Source organism: Serinus canaria, chromosome 4, assembly GCF_022539315.1.
Source record: "Serinus canaria isolate serCan28SL12 chromosome 4, serCan2020, whole genome shotgun sequence".
Taxonomy (NCBI): Eukaryota; Metazoa; Chordata; class Aves; order Passeriformes; family Fringillidae; genus Serinus; species Serinus canaria.
Window position 1 is genome coordinate 15,723,756 of NC_066317.1, and position 15,572 is coordinate 15,739,327.

Here is a 15,572-nt window from a genome sequence, read left to right on the forward strand (position 1 = left end):
TTAGATATACTCACTTCTTTTATGGTATATGAATACACAACCACCATCTTCTCTGCATATTAAGTGTCAAGCAACAAATCTAAGGAGACTCCTTTCACTTTAGTCATACAATTCAGATCACAGTGTGGTTTCAGCTGCACTAGCAGACTATTTTCAGTGCTCTGAATATATACAGTTCACTCAAAATTAGTCAAAACACTGATCCAATACTTCAATGAGTTGGTAGCCGCAGAAGTAGATGAAATAGGTAGAAAACCCACATGGGCATGTAACAGAAAGGACAGACAGCATGGCAATGGTTTTGTTGTCTTAATACTGAGGTCAGTCCTACAGATTACAGAAAAAGAATACGCCTGTCATCTGGTTTTGCAATGCTTGGATCTCAGTGCTGAAAATGCTCAGGTACCTACCACCAATAGGGTGTTATTCAGTAAATTACATTTTCTAGACTAAAGCTACATTTTTATCCTCAAGCTTGTAAATTCTCCTCAAGCTGGAAGCTAACAAAGCACTAAAGAAAATTTTAAAGAGTGACATCTCAGCATTTCCTCTTCCAGATCCAATAATTAATCAGCTATGCAGTCCTGCATCTTACCTCCTTATGGCCAAGAAGCCCTTCCTGATCCAGACTGTCTTTGACTGTTAAATGATGGCTTTAGCCATGTTAGTCACAGAAAAAGGAAAAAATGAATTCTCCTTATATAGGTACTCCACCACTGGGAATACTACCATGAACTCTGAAGACAGGCCATCAAAAATAAAGGTCAGGTCCACTCTGTCCTGACCCTGGTTCCTGGCTGTTAAAGTGAACACACTTCCACCAGTTCATAATAAGATGCAAGAGAAACATTGGTTCCATCTGCAATGCAGCAGACACAACACAGGCAGACTACAGAAAAAAGGGATGAGCAGCAGGAGGGTTCGTGGGACTCTCCCACCCCAAAAAACCCCAATCTTTTCCAAGCTGGAAGAGCTCTCACACTAAGGTCCCCTGCCTGTATTACCAACTTCTTGCTGTCAAAATAAAGGAATTTTCAAACTTTCTGGTAGTTTAAAAATATACCTGGAATTGGCTTACAAGCACTAAGGCATTTAGCTTGCTGATACTGACTTCCTACAGGCCTGACAGCCAGCAGAGGCATGGCCAGGTGTGAGGCCACAGCTCCCAATGCCTGGTTACAGCACGGCTCATTTGAGGTTGCTGCATCATCAGACAGCTATGGATGCACAGTGTTACAGCAAGCAACAAGTCACTTCTGCTGGGAGAGTTTCATTCAACAACCAAATTTAACAGCACATTCCAGTTTTAACAGCAATAATCACGGGAGATAAAGCAGAGTGTCCTTAATGCAAAATTAATACACCAATATTTTATACAGAATGACACCTACCAAACCTATGTCATGTGAAACAATGGGATGAAAGCGCCACCTTGCAGTCTCTTCCCATGCCATAGGTGACACGCTCTCCACTCCAACCTCCTTCAGTTCAGCTGGCTGACTGGGATGGTTTGTTTGCTAACAAACTAATTCCCAGTATTTACACAGCAGATGGCGAGCCTGCCCCTCTTCATTTTGTCCCTACTTTCCTGTCGGTTTAAATGACTGCCACCAGCACCTGCTCTTGTTTTAGATTGTTTTAAGTCACCCCCGACCTATCACAATTCTTCACTATCAGCCAGAATTATCAGTTGGTAATTCTGTTAAAGTCTCTAGGCAAGAATTCCAAACAATTCTTAGTGATAACTGCTGTTTCAATAACTATCCTGTGCCAGCACAGTTCAAGGCCACAGGAATCTCTAGTGTCTCCAGCCTTCCCTGCTTTAAGGAGGCTTTCTTGGGGCAAAGCAGCTCCACTCTCACAACAGTGACACGCTTTTATTCCTGACCTGTTGAGCTGAAATAAAAACAAATTGTGTCCAAGCCCTCCTTCTAGTGTCCCTGTAGAAAATAGGTGATTTATTTCCTAGGAAAAAAATATGTGAGCTGCAAACATCAAAGCAATAATAATCTAGAGTTAACTCCTCATCCTTTCTCATTTCACCTAAATCAGCTCGTCCAATTTGTTGTTTCACAACTGCATTTACTATAATATCTATTTAACATGTGCTGGGTAAAAGAAAGTGCCAAGGGCTTCAAGGAAATGAAGGTTTTCCCTTCCTCGCCCCAGCTGCTCCCAGCTTCTTTGCAACTTTCACAGTCAAGAGCCTGCTTTGTACAAAGTCAGTAGTGCTTCATCTCCCAGTGAAGTGTTTCAGAGCACAAGCAGCAGGGACTGTCTTCCGCTGGCACTTCTGCACTGCCACTCTGACATTGGTTCCAACACTTTATTCCCTTTCCTCTCAACAACAGAGCAGCTTGTGATGTTCCCTCTTGCCTCTGCATTCAGGATGTTCAAATGCAGAATAAAGCCTCAAAGTCCTTCCAACCTTGTCATTAGAGCCATTTTTCTTTGAGGAAAAATAAACCACCAGGTACTCAAGGGTAAAAAAGAACTTCCACGTGGTGTGGAGCACGGTTGAAGGGACAGACACAGTTTTTTCACACAGCTGTGAAAGAACAATGATGCCCTGTTAAGCTTCCTTCCTTGGTGGTCCTTAAAGCTAGGCATCCCCTTTATATTGTTAGCAGTACTTGTGGTAATTTCTGCTCAAGGTTCTTTGTGCTGCCATTTTTCTGATAAAGCAGTCAACAACAACACTGGAAATCTGTTTCCCCTTTAACTCCGAACAAAGTAAACATCTTTTGATCAAAATGAGACAGAAAGTCATCTTCTTAACACTGTACATTCCCACTTCCCAAAACCTCCAGTGATTGGGCCTGGCACCAACAGTCTGAAGAAGTGTCTGTCTGTCCCCGAGAGCCTGTTCAGTCTGCTCTCTGTTTTCACCAGGCACAAAAGGCCACAGCCTGACAAGTGCATTAGAACTTTAAGCTATCCTACGGTAGCCAGACAGCAACTTTGTGTACAGACCCCCCAGGGGACTCTTCTTTGATTTAACTTCCTAAAAATAGCTCTTTAGAGGGGATTGAGGCTTTCAGGGGTTGCTTGTTGCTTTTTTAACCAGTTCTGAAAAGGCTCTCTCATCCATAGGCTTTTGTTGCTTTCAGCAACTTACAGGTCAAAAAGCAGAAGATGTACAGACAAAAGAAACCTGACCTACATCTTACCTCACTCTTCTGGGTTACATCGTTCCTATGCATGCTTATATAAGAAAGAGAAATGGTGCACATCAAAGAAGGTTCAGGAATCACAGAGTCAGCCTCTGCTGCTGCCTCTTCAGTAGCTTTTCACCCAGCATTGGTGAATTCCTTTAAAATCTCTCTAGCATATTTTCCTCTTTCTGTAAAAAGCAATTAAGGGTATTTTCTTACTTCAGAGGGGAGACACAGTATTTCAGTTAATTATAGCTTGTAAAGACTCTAAGAACGGCCAGTGAAAGACTTTATAGAAATGGGAAGTGCATCATAAACTCAGAAAATGTACCAGCAGAGACACAAAAGTCATACCTGAAGTATGTCAAATAAGTATCTTGTTTAAAAAAAAAAGTTGTAATTTAAATTACTACAACATGCTGTCCCACCATACTTTAACTTAGAGATTTTATAGGACACTCATCAGAAACACAGTAATTTCACATGCTACTTGAACTGGAAGGAATCTAAATTGATAAATAAGGTGATCTGCAATCAGTGATAACTGCTAGAAACAACTAACTATAAAAGCTGGTTTATTATTTGCTTTAAAAATATAGAGTGAGGGCCCACAAAAGCAGAAGCAGAAACGTCTCTCACTACCACCTATTGCTATCTTTAAGTAAAAGCCTCCTTTCAGTTTTGGTGATAAAAAGCAGAAATCAGCTCCTTTCAGTACAGAAGCTGAAAGCTGCCAGTGCCTGGGTTCTTACAGGGTTGAAGGACAGGATCTCCTGAGCTGCAGGGGAGCAAACAGGCAGATAGGGGCAGGGGGTGTGTGCAAGGGCAGGGGACAGGCTGCTGCTTCTACCAGGGTAATCTGCTGGGTTAGCTGTAGATTTTGCCCCCAGGGGATTTCACACTGAAGCAAGATCCCATGCCCCGACTTAACAATGTGCCAGCTGCCAGCCAGACCAGCCAGCATCACAAGTCAAGTCACGGATCAGGGCACATACCTCAGGGGCCTTGATGTAATAATTACACAGCAAGGACTGCACCATTGCACAAGTACCCACTGCTGCCTCAGTATCCTTTTGCTAAGCAGAAGGATTCAAATGCAGTTGGGACCACGACTTGACCACCTTGAGAGAGGGAGGGCTGGCAGGTGAGGGTGACTCTCCCAGGAGAGCTCAGGCACTGCACAGTTGTACGCCTGCTGGAAAGCTGGCCCACAAAATGCTTTTGACCGTTCACTTAGTTGCCCTTAAGGTTACCAAAAGTGTATGCAATTTGTCATGTTCTCTGCCCCAAACCCCCAGAGTATTTGCTTCTTTCCCCTAAGAGTCCTTTCTATTCCACGTGTGAACCTTCGGGTGTTAGGTCAGGTTTTGTAAGGCAGGGGAGGAGTACAGGAGTAAGGCTGATGCACTTGCACAGCTGCCTTTCCTATTTTGCCTGATGAACATCACACTGTTAAGGGCATTCAAACCCTTTATAAAGCAGACAGATCCCACCAGTGGCCTGACATCCTTTTTGGATCAGACAAGGACTGCTTAAGGTAAGAACTTTGGTGAAGGATCTTCGTTCCATTGCTCTACTGCTTCCATAAGCTTCTTCTGCTCTTAGGCAGCGTCCTACCCTCCACCTCTACCAGCCACAAAGACATGGCTCTGCCATGTACCAGGGTACCCCAGGGGAAAGGCAAAACGAGATCTGCCTTTCCCAGCCTATCTCCCATCTTTTGGAGGCAGAAAAAGGACAAAGATAAGCTCCTCAGCTGTCAGTACTGAAATGCACTGGTAGGGGCCCAAGACTCCTGCCAGTACAGGTGATCACAGCACGATCTGGGTAAGGTGTGCACCCTGATTTCTGAAGGAAGAGCATGTGAGATGCAGTTTCCATAGGCTGCAGAAAGGCAGATGACACTGTGATTCAGCACTGAGGTTGCTTGCTGGCACTATCTCCTCACCATTATCATCCTGTTTCTGAAAAAAAAAAAAAAACTAAGCAAACTTTCAGTTTGCTTAAATCTGACCAAGTGACCTTCTGTCACTCTGGCGCCTCCTTCTAATGACTGCAAAACCACAGAATTTCTGATTCACTCATACGTGTCCAAAAATCCTACTTACAGGTTTTTGCCAGTGGCAACCAAGATGAAAAAGCTATTTGTGGAAATGAGAAAGACAGGATGATGTGGAAGAGGAAAATATAACAACCAGAGCATAATCTAATTCCACAAGAATGAATTCTACTTTCAAACTTCCTCAAATTAAATTTAAATGAAGAAAGTATTTCCTTAGAACACATTTCTCATTTGAAGCAGCCACAACTCTCCTGATTCTGAGTGCCTAAATAAATATATTGCACACACCACGTTTAATAAGGATAGATTTTTCCATTTTATCTTTGACCATTTATAGCAAGCTCCAATTGTACTGCTATCTCTCCCATATTTTAAGTCATTCTGGGCCTATATTTTACACCTTCAGCTTATCATTTTATTAGTTTCCATGTTTGCAGCATGCAGTAACAGAGATGTCCAAAGCCAGTAACCCCCCTTTTATACTGAAACAAAGACCCCAATGGCAGGCCATGGTGGGACATGAACAAATGGTGCCAAAATACACTATCTCTTTCCTCTGGTAACACAGCACCATTAATCGGCTCCCTAACTGGCTGAAGTTTAAAATCCACAGACAAGTATGGTGAATTCTTACTGTTAGTGAAAACATTTTACAGCTTTTTTCACTTAGTATTGGAAACCTAGTGCTTCCTCATTACAAATCCAACACATTTGCAATGGAGATATCCCAGGGGGAGAATAAAGGAAACCAAATGAAGCCTGAAGCAGACTGCAAACAAGGAAGCTGAAACAACTGCTGGATGTTGTTAGCTCTTCCACACATTTTCAGGAAACACTCTTAGCACATAGACAGCTGAGTATTACCTGTATTTTCCTGCATGAGAATTGTTCAAAGCTGCATTAGGGAACATCTAGATTTGACATTAGGAAGCATTTCTTTACTGAGACGATGGTTAATCACTAGAATAGGCTTCCCAGAAACATGGCTGGTGCATCTGGACAGTGCCCTTAAGAACACACTTTAACTTCTGATCAAGTGAAGTGGTCAGGCAGACAGACTGAAGGAGCATTTATAGGTCCCTTACAAATGAAAAATTCTCTTCTATTTCTATTTTATTCTAGCCCATCCCATCTCTAAACATATGATGCTTATCTTTCACAAACATTCTTTGCTGCTACTAGCTGCCCCATTTTTATTTATGGCTAAGTGTAAAATGTCAGTTCAGGTATTCTCTGACACCTTTCTCATCCACAATAACTGGACTTTTTACCCTGCTGTCAGATGGGCTGAAATGTGCACTGGTCCCAGACCTAGCTACATACCTAAAAAATGGGAAGGTTTCAGAACAGCTCTTGTGACAACCTAAATGATCCCAACATGTTCCTGGTCATTTTGAAAGTCTGACACTTCCTTTCCTCATTAAAAAAATCCCCTGCATTATTCACAAAATCTGTTGCCAAGAGAAGGTTCTAATTGCTCCTTTGCCAGCAAGAATGAATGCTGAGAACTTCCAACTTTTTACATGCATGGTATTAGCACATTTCATAACAGTATCTTGGAAGAAGAGGAAGCTGCAGTCCATGGATAATGTTCAGGTTAAGTACTTCAGTAATCTGCTACCATCTGACATCCACAGACAAAAAAGTCAATGACTTCATTTAATGATTAAAGTGAGTTTGGTTTTGTATCAGACTTGGCTTAAGAAGGATGAGCTGGATTCATTAGAAAATGATGTTTAATTTATAAGCCATTTCTTCTTGAATTAGCTAACAAAGATCAGGGGGAAAAAAACCTCAAAAAACCCAGAAAGCTGTTTTAAAACAGATGAGATAATTGTGACTTACTGTGCTGCATTCAGAGGACATGAGAATGAATCTGACACCTGCTCATCTTTAACCATAGCTCAGAAACCAATATTTCTCTGAATGGACATTTAAATGACAACGTCAGCCTGGACTTTACAGTTTGCTTTTGAGCTGCATCACTTGGATTTATGGCCTGCAAGAGATATCGGGTGCAGAGCTTACAAGTGCAATCCATCACTTCCCAACTGGTACAATAAAGCCAGAAAGACACTTCACCTCCTTCAAGTGAGATTTCTGACCTGTCTCAGAACCTGCACAGACACTGAAGTACAAATGTAACCCCATTTAGGAGGGAGAAGCCCAGAGGCAGCAGCATAGGAAGGGAGCTCTATCCACGAGCAGCTCCAGAATCAGGGTGCTACAACACACCTGGCAGGACCACCTTCTCCTGTGCTCAAGGCAAGATGTGTGACCAGCAGCAGAGCACCTCACCCACACACCTAACTAAAAGGCTTAAGGGTGTGAGGGAAAAGAGGGGTTTTATATCCAAGTATTGTGTAAACACATACTCACTTCTTAACAGTTCTCAGAAGCACTGCAACTCCCTTCCCCTTACCTCTCATATCCCCACTACCAAACACCAACTGCTGCTACTTCAAGCTGTCCTCAAGCAGGGTAGGGGACAGCATCTGCAGGCAGCTGAGAAGGACGGCAGTATCCCTGAGGTAAGGAAGTTTGTCTTTTGCGGGCCCACTTGTCTGTCCAATACAGAGGTATCAGAGTATCAAAATTAGACAATGCAGTTAGTCACACAGAGTGTCCTCTGTGCCAGGCTGATTGCACCACGTGCCAGACACAAACTGCACTGCTCACCTAAAAGATGTTAGGGTTATACTGTGCACAAGTATCCTCTGCAAACACAAACACTACAACATGCCAGTAAGTATTTCTAGAAGTAGGCTGAGTGGTACCTGCCCTTTAAACACTAGGGATGATAACAGGACTAAGAGATGGGAAGACACCGCACTGATTAAGAAATATCCAGTCAGCCTTTCCAGCAGTTTGGTAAAATTTGTGCATTTGATCACCATAAGCAAACACAGAGCTTTCATCTACACTGATGTGTACAGCATGTCCCAGAAAAGTGCCCTAACACTAAAACATTTATCACTGAAGTTTCAATAAAACCTCATCCACTTCTACTTTTTGCCAGAAGAAAACCCAAATAAGTCACCTTAATTACTCTGAAAGTATAGCAAGTTCTAAACCATGCAGAATCAGTTTACTGAATTCAGGCCATGGAGTAACTGACTTTTCATTCTACTTGCCTTTGTTTTATTAACTAGTGCTGAAACTGGCAACTAGTGATGAAGGCTATTTCTGGAGAATAAAAATCTGGATTGGCCAGAACCAGTGAGAACAAAACAGGGTATTTGAATTTTTTTTTCAGACAAGCACTAAAACATTAACTGTTTCATCTCCCATGAGCATGACTGATTATTACCTGATTATATGAACTAATCAAATGCACAAGTAAGCCAACACATGCTATAGCTACTCTGCTTGCACCATCTGCACTGTTAATATATAGATGCACTGATCTAACAGGAGTACACTAAAACCCCCATAATGGAAGTGCCACTCCACCTGTATTTTCATATGTGCCTTAAGCATAGCTAGGGCAGAGAATGTGACCACAGCAGCAGAAATAGTTTGGTAATACACATTTCTAGTACACAAGGAAGACTGCTACAGCAGCTCAGCACACTGAAAGCCTAGCAGGATCTATGAACACAAAGTTCATGGGAATTCAGCAGTTCCCCTTCCCTGTTTTTTCTACCAAGTAACTCAAGGGAGGCAGCACATCGAGCTATTTTAAGATAATGGTATCATTAAGGGCGAAACACATGTAGTTATTTTAAAACAAAGCAATGCAGCTAAACTGCATCAACGCTCACTCCAAAGCCTGGGTCTGACTCTGAGGCAAGGAATTCACAAGCGCTGCACAGCCGAGTTGAACCAAAGGGGTGCAAATGCGAGACAGCAAAGCACTGCCCCGCTCCCCAGGGCACTTCACACACGCACAACTTTCCCTGCCGAGCCCCGCCGCCGCTCCAGCGCCGCGTCCCCAGCAGGCCGGGATCCTCGTTCTTAAGCAGGCTGGCAGAGGCTGTGAAACAGCACCAGCTCTTGGAAGCTGTCGGGGACGGGAGGGATGCAGCCGGGATCGGGCGGCCCATCCCGCCGGCAGTGCTGCGGTCCCTGCGGAGCAGGAGCGCCGCGGAGCCTCCCGACGCTCACCTGGCACCGGCGCCCGCCGGCGGCCGAGCCCGGGCAGCCGCGGCCGGGCGCGCCCTGCCCGGCCCTGGCGCCCGTCCCGCCCGTGACTCCACCGCCCAGGAATGGCGACCACCGCGCCCAGGAGCAGCCCCTGAGCCGCCCGGGACCGGCTGCCCGCGCCCGGGACCGACCTGCGGGGAGCGCCGCGGCCGAGGCGGGGTCCGGCGGGCCGGGGGTCAGCGGCGCTGGGGCCGGGGGTCGCTCGCACTCGGACACGGCCCGGGCACCGCTGCAGCCCCTCCGGCCGCTCGGACCGACCCCGCCGGCCGCGTCCTCTGCCGGCTGCAGCTCCGGCTCTTTCCCGGCTACTCACCCAGGCACCGCCACGGCCGGGCTTCCACCAGAGCACGACGCCTTCCGCTCGGGAAACTTATCTCTCTCCGGCTACTGCCATTTGCTAATTTGCCTAAAGATCCTGCAAAATCCCAGAAAAGGCTAGGAAACGAGAGGAGACGACTTAAAAGCTGACGGTCAGGACAGGAATTTATGGAATGAAATCTTTAAGGGCAGGAGCAGATAGAGCCAGCCAGCTAACGCTTTCATGCCCTGACTCTGGCCAGCAGCTTCATTTCGTGGGCAGAGCAAGGCTTAGGAGATGATTTAAAATACCTGCTCCTGGCGTGTTCCTCTGTGCATCAGCCGGAGTCCCCGGCGTAGCCAGCACGCTGCCGTGCCTCGTCCTTCTGCCTTTTCCAGCAGACCCCTCACAATCACGGTGTCACGGTTCCCCAGGCCTTACAATCAAGCAGTTTGTTGTGAGGGAACTAAAAATAGCACTGAATTTTTCACTGGAGCACTTGCTTGAGTGAAGATAGTGCCAGTCAGCCCATGCATTAGTGAGCCTTACAGACCTCTAATACAGCCCAAATACTCTTGGAAATATGGCCATTGACTTTTTTCAAAAGATGTTTTTTCTTTTTTTTTGAAAGACAGCACAGAATAAATCTTCTTTCTGACCACTAAAAGATGAACTGACTGAGGTTGTTTTAAGAATATCCTCGGGAAAGAGTGAGTCACTTAAGCTGCTTTTATGATAAAAGATCCCTGGAGGAAGTATATCTCCTTAGTCCCTGAGCCATTCAGAGATCTGTGTGTCCTCCTGCAAACCAAAGTTTCACACTGTTAGGGTTTGTGCTGTTTGTTTGTAATAGTATGAGCACCTGCTTCCACTAAGGAGTTAGGACTAGCATGGGAAACAGAGAAGGATTTAATCCTGGCCAACACCTCAAGAAGATCTCTAACAGAAGCATATGTCCTGTGGGGCACTGAGTAAGGTCTGCAAAAAAGTCTACAAAATGGCCCATAAGGTAAGTTTATGGCACAGGCTGACATGTCCAGGGGAAAAAAAAACCTCAGGAGGAATTATTTTTTGCAAAGCTTTTCATTGCTGTGTCCTGAAAAAAATCACTGAAGACCAAGGTTGCAGAAGATGTCATTCAAGACAAAGATGCCAGAGCTGCTGCCAATATCTGAGCCAGGATGGCAGATGCAGATTTGAATGTAAAACTTCCAGTCTGTGGATACCAGCGTCACACATATTCACACTGTGTCACACAAAGAAATGGGAAGGGGCAGGTGATGGCTGGCAGCAGCCACTTGTGGCATTCTAAAAGGCTGGTAAAGCCACAGTGGTTCTCCTGGTAGTTGCTCCAGCCGTGAAGTGTGCCTGACAACAAGCCAGGACATCTGAACCCACAGCAAGTTAAGTCTTATTAAAATGCATATATTTCAAATGGAAGATTTTAGGATAGAAGTAAACAATAAAAAGTTGGAGACTTACTAGGAATAGCAGAGGAGAGACGCTGGGTTTTGTTTCACTTTTGTATGAAGAAGTTGACTGTCTGTTAATGTAAAGTTGTCTCCCACACTTGTTTCCCCTCCTAAGTCTTTGAGCATTCCTTGGATTTTATTTGTTCTGCAGCAGAATTGCAGTATTTTTGCCATCGTGAAAGGGCTGGCAAATTCTTTCTACTCTTTTCCAGTGCTAACCAAACATGCTGGAAGGCATCATATAACATCTATGTAGCAGCAGCAGAGGTAGCCACAAACATAACAGTGTTATGTCTTCATTCCTGCTCCACTCGCCAGCTATTATTTATAGAGAGAAAGAGCATTAACCCAGCACAACGTTCTCACTAATTTAGTCTCACTTCACCATCTGTTACTTCCCATGAGTTGATCCTAATGAGAAACTACTTCAGAACACATTTGAGGACCAGCTGCACCCAGTGAAGTCACCACAGGAGAGAAATATTCCCCTCCTAATACATCATATTCCAATGTTACAAAGCAGCTCCTTCCCTACCAAAATCCATGGGAACACTGCTGTTAATATGAACACAGCCCTGCCTCTTGCAGTCACGTTGAGCAAGTATCACACTCAACACTGTTTTTCTGAATAATTCACAATTCTACCCAGTTGGAAGGGCAATGATAGAGTTACAGACATCACCCATCCCCCAGGTCTCAGCAGTCTGCTTTCTGGAGCTGCTTCTCCTCCAGTGAGTTCATGGAATGACCACAGAAATTGGAATCTCCCCAGGAATAACATGTGACCATTACCCCTCACCTTTTCCATGCAACTCCTTGTAAAAAAAAGTCTCCATCTTTATAGGCACCCTTTAAATACTGGAACATGGTGATATAAGGCCTCCCTTAAGCCTTCTTTTCTCACTGCTGGACAAACCCATCTCTCTCAGCCCTTCCCTCATATGGCAGCCTTCCCAGTCCTTTGATCATCTTTGTGGCCCTTCCCCAGACCCCCTCCAACTTGTCTACATACTTTTGTATTGTGGGGACCAAAACTGAACACAGGATTCCAGGTGTGGCCTGACAAGCAATGAGTAGAACTGGATAATGATCCTTTATCTCTGCCAGTTGTGCCCTTGTTGGTGCATCCCACCATCCCGTTGGATCTCTGCCACAAGCAGCACTGTTTGCTCATACTGAGCTTGTTGCTCACCAGGACCCCCTTGGGACCTTTCCACAGAGCTGCTTCCCACCAGGCAGATCACACACAGCCTGTGCTGCACCCATGGATTATGTTTTTTCCAAGGTGCAAGACCTTACACTTGGCCTTGTTGAGCTTCATAAGGTTTCAGGCAGTCCACTCTTCCAGCGTATCTAGGTCTTCCCCTTCCACAAGGTGGGTTTCCCTTCTAAAGTGTCTCCTTTCCCACTTGGTTTGGAATCATTGGCAAACCTCACCGGGTTCACTTGATCTCATCACACCAATCACTTGTCAGGATATTAACAGTTTTGGGCCCAATACCAATCCCTGCTGGACCCCACTTGTGACAGGTCACCAGCCTGAAGAGGAGCTGTTTACTGGCACCTCCTGGATGATTCCTGCCAGCCAGTTCCCCACCCACTGCAAGCACCACTTGTCTAGCTCATAATGGGTCTGTTTGTCCAGGAGGAGGCTGTGGGAAACCATATGGAAATCCCTGCAGAAATCCAGGTAAATAATGTCCAACCACCTGCCCCACTTGGACCGAGCAGTTCCTCTGCATAGAAGGTGGTCAGCTCTGTCAAGCACAATTTGCCTTTGGTGAATCTATCCTGGCTTTTCCCAATCCCCTGCTTCGTGTATCCTGTGACAGTTCCTAGGAGAATTCCTTTGGTAACTTTCCCAGGAACTGAAGGGCCTGTATCACTGACGGGCCTGGCATCTCCTGGATCCTCTGTTAGGCCCTTCTCATATATCCGGGTGAGTTTGGCCTTCTTGAAGCCTTCTCTGATGTCCCCAATCTCAAAGATTAGGAAGAGCAGACTCACAATGAAACCATCCAGCTCTCAACACCCTCAAATGGATATTGTCAAGGCCCATTGATCTGTGGTTTCAAGCTCCTGAAACAGTTCACACACCAACTCTTCCTTCCCCAACAGTGGTGGGTTTGTGTTTGCACCAATCTGGATTGTTCCCAAAGCCTAGGACCCAGCAGTGCTGGTGAGACGGAGGTGAAGAGAGTGTTGAGAACTTTTCAGTGTTGTTGGTGACTAATTCACCTCTCCTGTTTAACAGCAAGCCAGTGATGCAAGTATTCAACAGTCAGCCACTCTCCAAAGAGTCAGATGTTGGCTGACACCATGCATGGAAAGATGAGTGGAAATACTGGCCCACAGCTGCCAAGATTTAGAGTTCACTACTGAACTCACGAAGAGATTTGCTACTGCCAAGGCCCTGCAGACAGCTGAACCACATCATAGCAAGTATGCACCATTTTCCATTTGAACTGCTGAGGTTAAACCTCTCTGTCCTCCTGAGAAAATGCCTTCTGAACATCCACCTAAATCATGTGGTGGTCCCATATAGTGGCGGGAGACACAGCAAGATCAGTTTGGTTGGAAGCCAATCTGTAAGACTGCTGCATATTTTGGTCAAAAGCAGATGAGCAAGAACGATGCCCTGGAAAACAGTGGTTGTTATTTAACTGTTTGAGACAAAATTCCGAGGCTTTGTGCTGTAGGTTTCCTTATTACAAATCAGGTTTAGCCTTAATCCTCTCTGTAGCTGTACCTAAGTGAATCAGCTGAGCTTGGGAGTGCGCTGAAGAAACCCAGGAAAAAAGTTGTGCCACAAGCCTGCAGAGTCCCTGGGTCCACTTGCTCTCCCTAGGGCTCAGAGGAGCAGAGTCTGAATGCAAGTTACCACTGCCTAGATAAGTCACTGCTCCAAGTCAAAATTATGCTAGCAATGGCCTCCTACCTTCCACTACAGTTCATAAAAAAGGCAAAAAAATCTCCTTCTGTTGTCTTTGTTGCCTCCCAATTCAGTTCTCCGTGGCACCAGGGAATATTTAGAGCAGTATTTTGTAAACAGCACGTGTTCCAGTGGCTGGCGCAGCGCTGGCCACAGCGCTGTGGGGCTGCGTTCCTCACATTTTTGGACACTGGTGGACACCAGGGCTGCCTGGGCAGGGAACAGCTGTTTGTGTAGGTGGGCAGGGAACAAGGGGAGGGACAGCAAGATGGGAAACGCAGCAACTTTGCAGCCTGCAAATGTCATGGTCCTGACTGCAGCTCCCTGAATCCAGACTGTTCAACTAATTTTCCTTTCGTGCCAGCTGGCTGAGGTGAGGGAAGCTGTTTTGCCAGACATTTTACTTTCTTCCCAAGTACCATGAGAAGTAATAAATTAAATTTCTTAACTGACAAAATCAGCTGCTTAATGATTTCTGCTTGGCCTCTAAGGTTTGGGATCTGCCACTTAAAGTATCTGCTTCACATCCCACTCAAAAGATTCTTCCTTATTCCTGGAGAGACTGCAACTTTCAAACTGGGATAATTTTTAATACTTCATGTGACTTCAGAACAAAATCCTTTCCTTCACAGTGTGTGCTTAAATGGGATTTGAGCCTCTACTTCTCTTCATTTTTAGTACTTTATTGGCAGGAATGTTTTCAGAGGTGCCAGCTGGGCTACACCCATGCAAAATGGGAGTAACACCCAGAAATGTGAATTATAGATCACATGCTGATTTAAATTGAGCATATCCCTTGTGTTTCATGGCATGTGTTTATTAATATGACCACAAATATAGTAAAGAAGGAGGTATGGAGGAAGACAGCTATGTAGTGTAGGTACATGTGGAACACCACAAGGGGAATCTTTGAAGTACCCATAAATCCCCAACTGCTTAGGGAATTCACTGTGACAAGAACACTTGGGGCTCTTTGTTAAAAGTGCCTAGAATATGTGAGGATGTCCAGATTTCTATCTGCCCTCCACTTTGTCAACAAGTCTCTTGCTGTCAATAAAATAATCTCTGCTGAAAGCAAAGCTGCCAGCTTTTCCTTTAGCATTACTAAAGGCAGCATTACAGTGATAGGCATTTCTAGACAGCCCTAGGAGAAGCTGAACTGTCCTTTCAGTTGCTCTGCTGGATAAAATTGCTGTAGACTTTTCATAGACAGGTGGAAAGTCAGTCACACATGCAACCATAACAGCAAAGAGGATGTTACAATCACAGAAATTATTTCCTCTGTGATACAGATGCAGCATCTGGTTTTGCATATCCCAGCACAAGAATAAATCTTCCAGAGTGCTTTCCTCCATTTTCTTCCAACTTCACTGCAGTCCAAATACAGTTCAGCTGATATGTAAGAAATTAGTCCTTCTCCATATGTTTGTGTATTTGGGCTTGGAATTGGTTATATTTGTGGAGCCCTCTGGGATGCCCAAATAACCCTGAATATCATGCTGAGATC

At 45.0% G+C, this 15,572-nt stretch overlaps 1 protein-coding gene across 4 annotated transcripts in view; it reads right to left on the reverse strand.

Moving 5' to 3' along the window:
* ARHGAP24 (Rho GTPase activating protein 24) overlaps positions 1-15,572 on the reverse strand; it is a 184,471-nt gene that overhangs the window by 62,840 nt on the left and 106,059 nt on the right. Inside the window, exon 1 of one of the 4 annotated variants that reach the window (XM_018926877.3) lies at positions 9,973-10,132. The exons of 2 other annotated variants lie outside the window; for them this stretch is intronic. The gene's annotated coding sequence lies outside the window, so the exon portion shown is untranslated. Of the gene's footprint in view, positions 1-9,676; positions 9,840-9,972; positions 10,133-15,572 lie in introns of those variants that run through there. One more of the 4 variants, XM_018926879.3, reaches the window with a different exon arrangement.